Below are 13675 nucleotides of genomic sequence, written 5' to 3' on the forward strand. Positions count from 1 at the left end.
ATGTCGAACACACCTTTCAACTTCTGCCGCTTGCAACGCGAGTGAAGCGACGCGACGGAACCCACATTTAAGTTCAGCAATGCATGACGTCACCCATTCAAAGTAAATGAGAAGCGTTAACGCCGGCGCTCCGTGTGAATGCAGCATTAAGTTTGAGGATACCTTACTAAGGCTAATGCAGTATACATGTAATCCATCCTGCAATAAAAGGTTACATTGTTGTTTTTGATTAAATAGTTTGTGAAATCGTGTTGAGGTGATTCAGTAATATGACTTTTTTGGAGCATGTAGTTTGTGCTGCTACTATTATGTACTGACAGTTTTCTTTAGTTTTTTACTCTATATCAATTTTGTTAAGCTAAATAACAGAAATACCTCTCTGTAATATGCAATCAGGTTCAGCATCACTACAAACTACATTCTTCAAAATATTCATAGCATTGAATCACCAACTAAAACAAAAAACTGAACATTTAATTTCACATCTTCATGAAGGCATTGCAGGACTGGATTAGACTAGACAGCATACGTTTAGCTAGGTGTACCTCAAAGTGTTAACTGTGTATAAAATACTATTTTTACCATTATGAATTGTAATGGGATTATTATTTTTTATTAAATTCCAGCCGTGTAAAAAGTTTGTGTATACTCAAATTGTATGACTAAATTTAAATCATTCTTATCTAGAGGGACTTCTTCTTGCCTTAATGGAGCAGAATCCTGGTTCCTGTTTGAAATCATCAAATGTGCAAGATGGCACAGATCGGTACAGACATGAAACTTGTGTATACTTTTAGAATTCATTTGATTTTTATGTTTATATTTTATTTATGTATATTAATATTTTGCACCAAAGTAGCAGTATTCTTCAACTATTTTCTGCAGAGTTTTTAAAATTGTAGCTCAAACAAAAGTGTGGGGCGCTAGCAACGCCAAGGTCATGGGTTCAATTCCCATGGAAAGCAAGAACTGACAAAATGTAAAATGTGTATCTTGAATGCAATGCAAGTCGCTTTGGATAAAAGCGTCTGCCAAATGCATAAATGTAAATGTAAATAAAATGTAAAATAAGTGACATTGAATGCACTCTGATTGATTTTATACATGATTTTCTGAAAATAAGATTTGATTCGACGATGTTTTAAAGTGAATTTTTTCCACACATTTACATGTTTAAGTTAAAGCACTTACAATGTTTTAAATAAAGAATTTTATATTTCATTGTGTCTGTTTGGATTACTCCTGTAGGATAAATTAATGTAAGAATTAATGTAAATCAGTAAGAATTAATGATTGAATAGAATTAGGATTAATGCACTATTAACCAAGGTTTACAGTAACGGTACTGTATTACATAATTACAGTAACATGTAGTTACTGTAAACAGTAAATGCGGTTATTGTACTGTAAATCTCAAATACAGTAGCTTACTGGCAACAAACTGTAAAATCTCTTTTAAATGTCTAACAGTGCAGTACTCTGGTGAGGGTGTGCGCTGTGACTGGGAGAGGGTGGAGCCTGGCGTGCTTGTGACATATACATCTCATTTATTAGGGATTAATAATGTATTAGCTGTTTGAGACCAAAATGTAAAGTGACAAGTCCTACTCACCAGCAAATGTTGATAAAAATGCGTGCTGCTGCATCCATCTCTGACGTCAGTTCAAAGAGCCAATCAACATCTTCCTTGTATGGTGTTGCATTGACAACAGACCAAAATAGGCTATGTTAAGTACATTCAATTTAAACAGTTAAATAGAATGAAAAAAATCACGCACATCGTACAACAAACTAAAAACATGGAGTAATTGAGCAAAACTGTTGGAGTTCACTGCATGAAAATTGGGATTTTCGTCAGTAAGCGGCACTGTAGATTGTCGTGGAAGTTCAGGTTTACGACTGCACACGGCAATTTGCAGGCAACACCGAAAACTGCCATGAATTGTCAGAAATTGACGTGGGCCTTGCTAGGCAGTTGTCCCCCCATGACCCCCCTTCCCCTAATTCCAGGGGAGGCTTTAACATGTAAATGAAAAATGCTGTGAGCTATACAAATGCAAATCAGGGTTGCAGGAGTTTTACCCCAATGACATTTTTCTAAAAGGTATTAACTTCATTCTAAGAAAATCTCTGGTATGAATAGATCAGGCTCAGTATAGCCTAATTATAAAATCTTAAATTTTAGCTTGAATTTATATATTTAATGAAAGTATGCTAGATTATTTATTGTTTGTCATTAGCAATGGCCAATGTTATGTAAAAAAAATACACAAAACAATTTATTTAAACATCCATCCATCCATCCATCTTCTTCCGCTTATCCGGGGCCGGGTCGCGGGGGCAGCAGTCTAAGCAGAGATGCCCAGACTTCCCTCTCCCTAGACACTTCCTCTAGCTCTTCCGGGGGGACACCGAGGCGTTCCAAGGCCAGCCGGGAGACATAGTCCCTCCAGCGTGTCCTCGGTCTTCCCCGGGGCCTCCTCCCGGTTGGACATGCCCGAAACACCTTCCCGGGAAGGCGTTCAGGAGGCATCCGGAACAGATGCCCGAGCCACCTCAGCTGTCCCATCTCGATGTGGAGGAGCAGCGGCTCTACTCCGAGTTCCTCCCGAGTGACTGAGCTTCTCACCCTATCTCTAAGGGAGCGCCCAGCCACCCTGCGGAGAAAGCTCATTTCGGCCGCCTGTATCCGGGATCTTGTCCTTTCGGTCATGACCCAAAGCTCATGACCATAGGTGATAGTAGGAACGTAGATTGACCGGTAAATCGAGAGCTTCGCCTTACGGCTTAGCTCTTTCTTCACCACGACAGACCGGTACATCGACCGCATTACTGCAGAAGCTGCACCGATCCGTCTGTCAATCTCCCGTTCCATCCTCCCCTCACTCGTGAACAAGACCCCTAGATACTTAAACTCCTCCACTTGGGGCAGGAACTCTCCACCAACCTGGAGTGGGCAAGCCACCCTTTTCCGACTGAGGACCATGGCCTCGGATTTGGAGGTGCTGATCCCCATCCCAGCCGCTTCACACTCGGCTGCAAACCGTCCCAATGCATGCTGAAGGTCCTGGTTAGAAGGGGCCAACACGACAACGTCATCCGCAAAGAGCAGAGACGAAACCGTGTGGTCCCCAAACCTGACACCCTCCGGCCCTTGGCTGCGCCTAGAAATTCTGTCCATAAAAATTATGAACAGAACCGGCGACAAAGGGCAGCCCTGCCGGAGTCCAACATGCACCGGGAACAAGTCTGACTTACTGCCGGCAATGCGGACCAAACTCCTGCTTCGGTCATACAGGGACCGGACAGCCCTCAGCAAAGGACCCCGGACCCCATATTCCCCCAGCACCCTCCACAGGACGCCGCGAGGGACACAGTCGAATGCTTTCTCCAAATCCACAAAACAAATGTGGACTGGTTGGGCAAACTCCCATGAACCCTCCAGCACCCTGTAGAGGGTATAGAGCTGGTCCAGTGTTCCGCGACCAGGACGAAAACCACACTGTTCCTCCTGAATCCGAGGTTCCACTATCGGCCGGATTCTCCTCTCCAGTACCCTGGCATAGACTTTCCCGGGGAGGCTGAGAAGTGTGATCTCCCTATAGTTGGAACACACCCTCCGGTCCCCCTTCTTAAAAAGAGGGACCACCACCCCGGTCTGCCATCCCAGAGGCACTGTCCCCGACCGCCACGCGATGCTGCAGAGGCGTGTCAGCCAAGACAGCCCCACAACATCCAGAGACTTGAGGTACTCAGGGCGGATCTCATCCACCCCCGGTGCCTTGCCACCGAGGAGTTTCTTGACCACCTCGGTGACTTCAGCCCGGGTGATGGACGAGTCCTCCTCTGAGCCCCCAGCCTCTGCTTCCTCAATGGAAGACGTGACGGCGGGATTGAGGAGATCCTCGAAGTATTCCTTCCACCGTCCGACAACATCCCCAGTCGAGGTCAACAGCCGCCCATTGCCACTGTAAACAGCGTTGGTAGGGCACTGCTTCCCCCTCCTGAGGCGCCGGACGGTTTGCCAGAATCTCTTCGAGGCCAGCCGATAGTCTTTTTCCATGGCCTCACCGAACTCCTCCCAGGCCCGAGTTTTTGCCTCCACGACCACCCGGGCTGCAGTCCGTTTAGCCTGTCGGTACCTGTCAGCTGCCTCAGGAGTCCCACAAGCCAGCCAGGCCTGATAGGACTCCTTCTTCAGCTTGACGGCATCCCTTACTTCCGGTGTCCACCACCGGGTTCGGGGATTGCCGCCTCGACAGGCACCGGAGACCTTGCGTCCACAGCTCCGAGCAGCCGCTTTGACAATGGAGGTGGAGAACATGGTCCACTCGGAATCAATATCTCCAGCCTCCCTCGGGATCCGGTCGAAGCTCTGCCGGAGGCAGGAGTTGAAGATCTCTCTGACAGGAGACTCGGCCAAACGTTCCCAGCAGACCCTCACAGTACGTTTGGGTCTACCGAGTCTATCCAGCTTCCTCCCCCGCCATCGGATCCAACTCACCACCAGGTGGTGATCAGTTGACAGCTCCGCCCCTCTCTTCACCCGAGTGTCCAAGACATACGGCCGCAGATCAGATGAAACGACCACAAAGTCGATCATTGACCTACGACCTAGGGTGTCCTGGTGCCATGTGCACTGATGGACACCCTTATGCTTGAACATGGTGTTCGTTATGGACAAACTGTAACTAGCACAGAAGTCCAATAACTGAACACCACTCGGGTTCAGATCAGGGGGGCCGTTCCTCCCAATCACGCCCCTCCAGGTTTCACTGTCATTGCCCACGTGGGCGTTGAAGTCCCCCAGTAGAACGACGGAGTCCCCAGTCGGAGCACTCTCCAGCACCCCTCCCAGAGACTCCAAGAAAGTCGGGTACTCTGCACTGCCGTTCGGCCCGTAGGCACACACAACAGTGAGAGACCTATCCCCGAGCCGAAGCCGCAGGGAAACGACCCTCTCGTTCACCGGGGTAAACTCCAACACATGGCAGCAGAGCTGGGGGGCTATAAGCAAACCCACACCAGCCCGCCGCCTCTCACCATGGGCAACTCCAGAGTGGTAAAGAGTCCATCCCCTCTCGAGGAGTGTGGTTCCAGAGCCCAAGCCATGCGTGGAGGTGATTCCGACTATCTCTAGTCGGAACCTCTCAACCTCACGCACAAGCTCAGGCTCTTTCCCCGCCAGCGAGGTGACATTCCATGTCCCAAGAGCCAGTTTCCGTGTCCAGGGATCGGGTCGTCTAGGCCCCCGCCTTTGACTGCTGCCCGATTCGCTTTGCACCGGCCCCTTACGGTCCCTCCCGTGAGTGGTGGGCCCACGGGAAGGTGTCCCCACGTCGCTCCTTCGGGCTGAGCCCGGCCGGACCCCGTGGGGGAAGGCCCGGCCACCAGGCGCTCGCATACGAGCCCCAACCCCAGGCCTGGCTCCAGGGTGGGGCCCCGGCTGCGCCATACCGGGCGACGTCACGGTCCTCCTTCTTTTTGTCATCATAAGGGGTTTTTGAACTGCTCTTAGTCTGACCCGTCACCTAGGACCTGTTTGCCTTGGGAGACCCTACCAGGGGCATATAGCCCTGGACAACATAGCTCCTAGGGTCATTCGGGTACTCAAACCCCTCCACCCCGTTAAGGTGGCAGTCCATGGAGGAGTTATTTATTATTTAAACAATTAGTTTTAATCAGGCTTTGCCACAAAGGTAAAATGTGCATTCCATGCAAACAACATTACAGTCTCCTAGAGCTCAACCACTGTGCATAAAGGCATGACTACAGTGACCTTTTCTTTGGTCTTGCTTAAACACACAGTGGATGTATTAACCACACATCTCCCAGCAATGCGCTCAACAGGCAGAAATGATGCTGGGTATGACATGTCTGTTCCCTGAAAGCTCCAAACTTCTATTGGCTTTCCATAAAAATGTCTGTCCGGATGGGGATGAAGCCAGGAAACTTGCGCAATAACATGTTTAAATGCAGTACCTTTTGACACAACATTAACAACTAGAAACTGCTTTGTAATGGCTGGTCGTAGTTCTGCTAGAGGGTTAAGGATGGGTTCCTCAAAACTGTTAGTGTTTCCACACCACTTAGCATATACATATGCTGACCTTTCTGCTCTAGATCCATCGATTGAGTAAGTTACATTCAGATATGTTACCCGTTTGCATGTCATGGCAAAATGGTCCACGTCAGTGACACAAGGGTACATCTGATGATGCATTGTTAATATTGCATGTCTGTCAGGCTCATCCAAGATTGTCTGGTGGAATGGAGAGAGAGGCACCGCTGTACAGTTTTCTAAGAGAAGTCTTTCTGCTGACACCAAAACATTGTGCTTCACATAAAGCATATCAGCGGTGTCATTGCATGACAAAGTCCCAACCGTGGAATGTGACCACAAGTCTTGCAAACCTTTGTGCCATCCCGTCTGAGCTTGTAGGTTTCAGTAAGCATGTATACTGCCATACATTTTGGACAAACCACATACTGTAAGAAATTGTCACGGAGGATACCAGTCAATTTCCTCAAGGAGAATAAAGTCTTTGGAATAATGCTTGCAAAGGCAGTGAGGGAATTTGCACAGAGAACATTTCCCATTATCCACATGAACTGTTTGATGCACAGAAGAAGTGATGTGATGGCATTGTCAGAAATCTTGAAGGTTGATTGCCATGACAAAAGCATCATGGCCAGAAGTTTTATCAACAAGTCTTCTGGTTTTTCACTTCTGGACTGATCACTTCCATGCCCCTCCCCATCTTGTACGTGAGGATAGGCTTCACTCTGCTCCTTAGCAAGGCTTTCCTCCTCTTCAGTCACATACTTATCCTATGGAAATGTAAAGTACACATTTAAAACTCACGCAATGCCCATACTCATCACCTTAAACGGCAATACTTAGCGCATGAATATGTCCATTTGAGAGTGAAAAGACCATCATTAATATGGCCATTTGAGAGTGAAAAGACCATCATTAATACGGCCATCTGAGTATGAAAAGACCATCATTAATATGGTCATTTGAGTATTGTAACAATAATGCATTATAGCTCTAGACATCTGGCCGGATGGACCAAGGATGGAACTCCTCACAGCCTCTCGTGACTTTTCTAATCAGATCAAACATAAACAAAGGGCCTTTGTGTTGATGTGACTATCTACACTAATTAGATCCAGGCGCCACCGTGTCTCCGCAAGAGATTGGAGCGTTGAATTTTATAGCCCCAAGACATTCACGTGCCTTTACACCCTCACACAAACACCCTTTGTGCTAATGGGCACACATACTTAGACAAGACATAGGACTGTTTGTGTGACTCACCCCCACACCCGCGTTATTTGAACCATGTGGACCAAAACTGCCTCAATAACATTTAAATATATATATATATTTTGTTGATTTAATGTCTTTATATGATGTATTAAAAGAGCTAGGATGTTTACTATATGTAAATCAAACTTTGTACGCCAGTAACTGTGGAAATCCTGTAACACTGTAATCTCAAATCGCAGAATGACAGTGTGTGGTATCTTCTCAATCGCAGAAACCCGACTGTACCGAATCTCGTTCACAAATTACAACAAGATGCATTATTACAAAAGTACCAGCTTTCTAAGAATAGAGGCTTAAAATGATCACCCAATTGATTAGCCAAGAGGAGGGGGGTGTCCAGGAACAAAGGAAAACTCGCGCCTTCTGTCTCCCAGACGTGATTGGATCCCTCCAACTGTTTGGTTGTCATCTCATCTATACGCCACCTAGAGAAGGACCCCTTGGTATTTCGCCATTGAGAGGAAGACCACCCTGGCCTTCGCCAGACTGAGAGAAGGCATCCCCGCCATGGAGAGAAAGACCGGCAGCTTCCTCGAACGACTTTCTTAAGCTTCAGAGAAATTCTCCCTGGACCCGAAGATCTGTAGTGAACTTCCCTGACGATTCGAACTCAGACACTTACACATGAGAAGCCATAGTAATGCAAGTATTTTATTTCACAATCAAACTGCGTGTAAAAGGTTGTCTAAATTATTCCTGTTCACGGGATTGTTAATTTCTTGAGGTCTCTTGTGAAAGGGCTGTGAAGCTGTCTCTCTCTCTCTCTCTCTCTCTCTCTCTCTCTCTCGCTCTCTCTCTCTCTCTCTCTCTCGCTCTCTCTCTCTCGCTCTCTCTCTCTCCCTCGTTAATTCTCTCTTTCCATCATTCTCTCCCCCTTTATATTATTCGTTAAGTTTGATTTTTCTTTGTTGGTACCATATTGTTTGTTTTCTCCTACATATATATATGCATATTTACCCCGTGTGAATCGTAGCTTTGTATACTTTAGTTCTTTTATTAAAACCCAATAATTTCATTGAATTGAATCCGTATTGTTTTGCTCACAAAGATCGAAGTCAATGAGACGTAAGATCTTAGCTACCAATTAAGCTTGATTTTCTTGTTACTATTTCAGTAATACAAATTGAACAAACATAGGAAATATTATTTGTCCTGATCAAGCAGATTAATGTTTCTTAAGGTTTGTAAGATTGATAATTGATGAAGAAATCAATTTGGATAAAGTTTAAACTGCGATACGCGCATCGGCGCTTCAGTGTCATACGTAACATCACTAACTGACTCTGAATCGCTGGAGTCCAGGAAAAGATGAATGCTTTGGTCATCTGCTGTTTCGTCTGGAAAACAACCCATGCAGAAGATATAGTTATGCATTATAATGCGATATACGTATTTAATAGTTAATTGTTATTACAATAACCACTTCAGTGAAAAGCAACCACATTTTAACTAGGCAATTTAAAAGGGAAACCAGGTACAGTTACTATATCTGTAGCCCACAGCTGTACGGGTAACTTATAACAGTTAAATTGTGGTGCTCACCTCGTCTGAACTGTCAGTCGCTGGGTGAATTTCTTCAGATTCTTCCATCACTTCTTTTTCTGGGATCTCGTGCATTTCACTTTCAACGATCTCTCCAACTCCAGCCAAGTTATCTTCGAGGTCTTTACACATAGACGGTACATAACTCCCGCCGGTTGGGTCATGACTGGATAGCAGCAGGCGCTGTATGTTATCTGACCTAGCCCTTTAAATTTTTTTTCTCCCAAACTCCATTTTTGAAATAGCGCTTTCTGTGGTCAAAATACTGTGTATGACAGAGTTCAGTGTCACAATGTTCACAGAGACGCCGAGGTCTTTTCTTCAGTCTTGGGACGTCAATCTTTCAACTGACGGCACACCGTGTTTATTTCACAGAGCTTTATAGGCACACCGTGCTTGTTTATGTCATAGACATGCCAGCTTGTCTCGCGAGTTCTTCCATATAACAATGACCTCACATGTGATTGGAGGAGCACGACGAGCCTTCTAGCCCTCGTCCAATCACGTGCGAGGTCATGGGTATGACGACTCATAGCGGTACTTTTAAGACGAGCATATAAACAGACATGTTTTTACTCCTATACTCAGACCTTTTCCTCCATTTCCTGTGTTTTTGCTGCTTTGCTGTTTTGTGACCTACAATGGCTGGATGGCGTCTCCCCTTCAACTCCTCTGCGTGGACGCGATCAACCCCTTTCACCCAGTCTGCAGACTGGCGAGAAGAAACTGCTGAATGCTATCAGTGGGCTGTCTCATCAGCTTACTCAGTTTGCTGCTGATGTAAATGAGCAGTTCACTTTAGTAAACTCCAGGTTGCTGTCAATAGAAGATTGGCTGCTTTGGAGTCGAAAAACTGTGTGGAAGATACTAACTCTAAGAGGAGAAGACAGGTGCACAATCCTAAGATTGCGGTAAGTCTGCTATCTAAGCTAAAAGTAGCCTAAAAGCAAAGCTTAGTAGCCTTGTAAAAAAACAATTGTAAGTTGCTTTATAAAAGTGTTTTTTTTTGGTCTTGTAATTTACAGGAAGCAGTACGCCGTCTTCACAACTCGGAGACAAATTTTAGGCGCTATGAACCGGAGCAAGGGTCAGATTCAAAGAATATGCTTTCATTCTCCTGTATAAGGAAATAGATCCGTTAATAGATACCGATCTTAACCGTACATTTTGTTTTCACAGACTAACCTCGCCTCATAATGAGGACGTGACCTCATATTTGCTCGGAGCTATGTCTGCAAGTCCAGATTTACATGATGCTGATAATGATGACATTGGGCCCTATTTTAACGATCTGAAACGCAAGTGTCAAAGCGCGAAGCGCAAGTAACTTTGTGGGCGGGTCTCGGCGCTGTTGCTATTTTCCCGGCGGGATAAATGGCTCTTGCGCCCGGCGCAAATCTAAAATGGGTTGGTCTGAAGTAGCTTCATTATTCATAGGTGTGGTTTGGGCGTAACGTGAATAAACCAATCAGAGCGTCATCCAACATTCCCTGTAAAAGCAGGTGCGCAAGTTCCATTATGGATTGCTATTATTATGGCGTATTTGGCGCACGCCAGGAGCGGTTCACAGCCGAGGAGACTGATGTGCTTGTAAGAGCAGTGAAAGACAGAGAAGTTGTGTTGTATGGGGATGGGAGAAACCCACCCAAAATAGCGTCGGTTAAACAGGCGTGGGAGGAAATAGCCACAATTGTTTCATCAGCTGGCATCCCCAGGACGTCGCACCAGTGCCGCAAGCGCTACAATGACATCAGAAGACGGGGAAAGTCCAAGCTTGCCAGCATCAATCGGGCACGCCGTGTAACGGGAGGTGGATCTGCCTCTACTCAGGACCTGACGCCAGCAGAGGACATCGCTGCGTCCACCCTCACCGATTTTTTTTCCTGGTTCTTGACGGACAAACCAATTTGTTAGATTAGTCCTTATATACATATATGTCTTGCCAGAAGTTGCCACTATTGGGCAAACAGGTCTCCTTAATTATTAGACTACAATTAGCCTGAATAATTTGTAAGCTAGATTTATGCCTATTTTTTCACATCTTCGTGGCACACCACAATGATTTCCGTCATCTCATGTGTTAATATTTTTTAGTGTAACAATTTATGATTTGCAAAAATAACTGTTGCATCTGTGTAGATTACATGAGCAAAGTGTATGCGCGTTGTGCACGCTATACATTATGGTCAAGCATGCGCCCTTAAAATAGCATAATGAACAACGCGCAACGCGCCACTGACTTTAGACTAGGTTTTTTCTGGTCAGTGGCGCAATTGTTTAATGGAACAGCAAAATAGCACCAGGGATTGTTTGCGCCGGAACACGCCTCCTTTTTTGCGCTGAACCGCCCAGGTAGCGCAAGTTCATTCACTAGTTTAGCGACGTGCTTCTGTGGAGGGAAAAGCGCGCTTTGCGCGGGTGCAAATTAGGAATGACACATGCGTCAGTGTACAAAGTCAATTGCGCTGGGTGCAAGATAGGGCCCATTGTGTGTAAGTAACTTTTATTATTTTCTCCTTTATTGTTTTTATTGTTTAAGTTCTTTTACACATTGTTTTTTATTCATATCACTCTCATTTATTTTCCATTACAATTTTCCTGCTGCCTGTAAGACATATTATGAGACAGTACGCAGGAGCTTCAGGTACAGACATCCAGATCTTGCATCGCAGGCGGAAGCTGTTAAGAGTTCAACTCGGAGTCGAGCGAGAAGAAAGAGGGTAGGATTTATCAGATTAGATCCGTTTTTGGTCAGTGTGACTATTTTTCAGGTGCATTAAAAGATGTGTTGAGTCTATACGCCGTGCATCGCACAATACTGATTGTCTTTATTGGTTGTTTTTACAGCTGCTAGAAGCAAGACAGAGTGTGCTAGCTGAGGATGAGGTGGGCCTTTGGAAGTGCGCTAACATAGGCCTGATGTCTGATGAGGAAGACGGCATCGTTGGCGGGGTGTCTGGATGGATTGTGTGACCTCCATCCTTTCGCAGCCAGGAGCTCACCGAGCTCTGTGCCACGCTGCAGTCAAGATTAGAGGCGATTCCAAAGTACAGGGCAACGCACCACAGACGTCTGCAAAATTGACTGAATTCAGACAGAATGCCGGTAGCTCGCCTCCGCGAGCTTTCCACATACGTCATGGTTCGTTTCCGTCAATATGTGGCACAGACGAACGCGATGTTCACAGGCTTCACATGTTCAATTTGCAATGCTGATTTGTCTCGTGGTGGCAAGGACCCTAAACAACAGCCGCTGTTAAAACATTTGCGTATGAAACATCGAGTTGTGCATGAAGGAATTTACAGACAGCAGCCAAAATGTATTTTATTTTACCGTGCAAACAGCCTCATATAGATCAGATAAAATATAAATAAAAATAATAAAATTAATAGGCCTACCCCAAATATTTGTCACTTAAATAATTACCAAATTAAGATGACAAAACGAAAATACACTGAATCCGTTTGAAGCTTTGAAGAACTGGAATCGTTTTTTTTTTGTCAAATAAAAATAGCAGGCCTAGGCTACCTCAATCCACACCTTGAATATATTTTTTTTTTAAGTAACATGTCTAAGTGATGTGGATTAGTCTGGAGCGCAGCCTGTTGACAGTTAAACCCGCGGCAAAAAACAACCACTCAACCCTTCTGTCTCCGCAGCGCACGAGCCTCGGCTGACAGCGCGCGCTTCCTGCGCTCTCCGTTGTGCTGTTTTTTGAAACGACAGAGGACGACTCGGGGTAGCCTAATTTTTCGAAACAGCGGCGAGAAGAATATACGCGACAATGTTTACTTTAGTAAACTTGACCAAAACCACACTGATGGCACTGATATCCCGGGAATACAGAGATAACGCCTCGCTAGAGTGGCCAGCCTCGGGAAGCACCTTTCATTTGCTTTCCACCAGTCAGGAGCTTGTACTACTGCTGTATATTTATGTCGAAATGGTCCCACACAGTAAGCTTTTCCATTCATTTTGCGAGATATACTGTATCTGGTTTGTGGTTGCACATGTCGACGCGCTCCGTGAGTGAACAAATAACGCTATACAGCATATTTCTTAACCATGTATCAAAAAAAACAAACAAAAAAGCGTTAAAAACATTTAAACCGTTTAACTGATAGTATTAATCGGTCAAAGTTCTTACTTTCGGTTAACGGTTAAATGGTCAATAGCATCCCTACACGTTGTTTACTTCATTGACGTGTTTATACTGTGATAATGGACTGAGGATGGGAGTAAGATTCGGTATTCGGTTTCGGATTCGGCCGAATCTTAACCAGTGGATTCGGTATTCGGCCGAACCCCAAAAATCTGGATTCGGTGCATCCCTAATGTTTATTGTACCGAAATAATTTGAATTAAAACAATTTTAGGGATAAGCCTAGCATAGAAACACACATGATACCAGTCACAGCATATCCTACATGATAGTAGGATAATAACAAACAAAATATGTAATGCAATTTTATTTTAAATGAATGAGGAAAACAAAGTATCCGAGCAGCTCTAAACGATTTTTAGAATAGCAGTTACAGAATAATCTGCCATCCTTCTGAAGGCACTCTGTCTGCGCTTGAGCTGTTGAATGCTCTGTTGATAATTTAAACATGTTATTTACACAAATAAAATGTTTAAGTGAAGCAAAGATTTTGCTGAAAGATTCACAACATAAAAGAGCGCACGTTTTATCCGTTGATCAGATGCTTGTGGAAGTTTTGTTCATTGCTATAGCAAACTCCGGGTGCAGTACAGTGTTTCAGAATGAAACAATCATGAGAAAAATAAGTTGTGATC

This window comes from Gobio gobio, assembly GCF_949357685.1.
Source record: "Gobio gobio genome assembly, chromosome: 14".
In the NCBI taxonomy this organism is placed as follows: Eukaryota; Metazoa; Chordata; class Actinopteri; order Cypriniformes; family Gobionidae; genus Gobio; species Gobio gobio.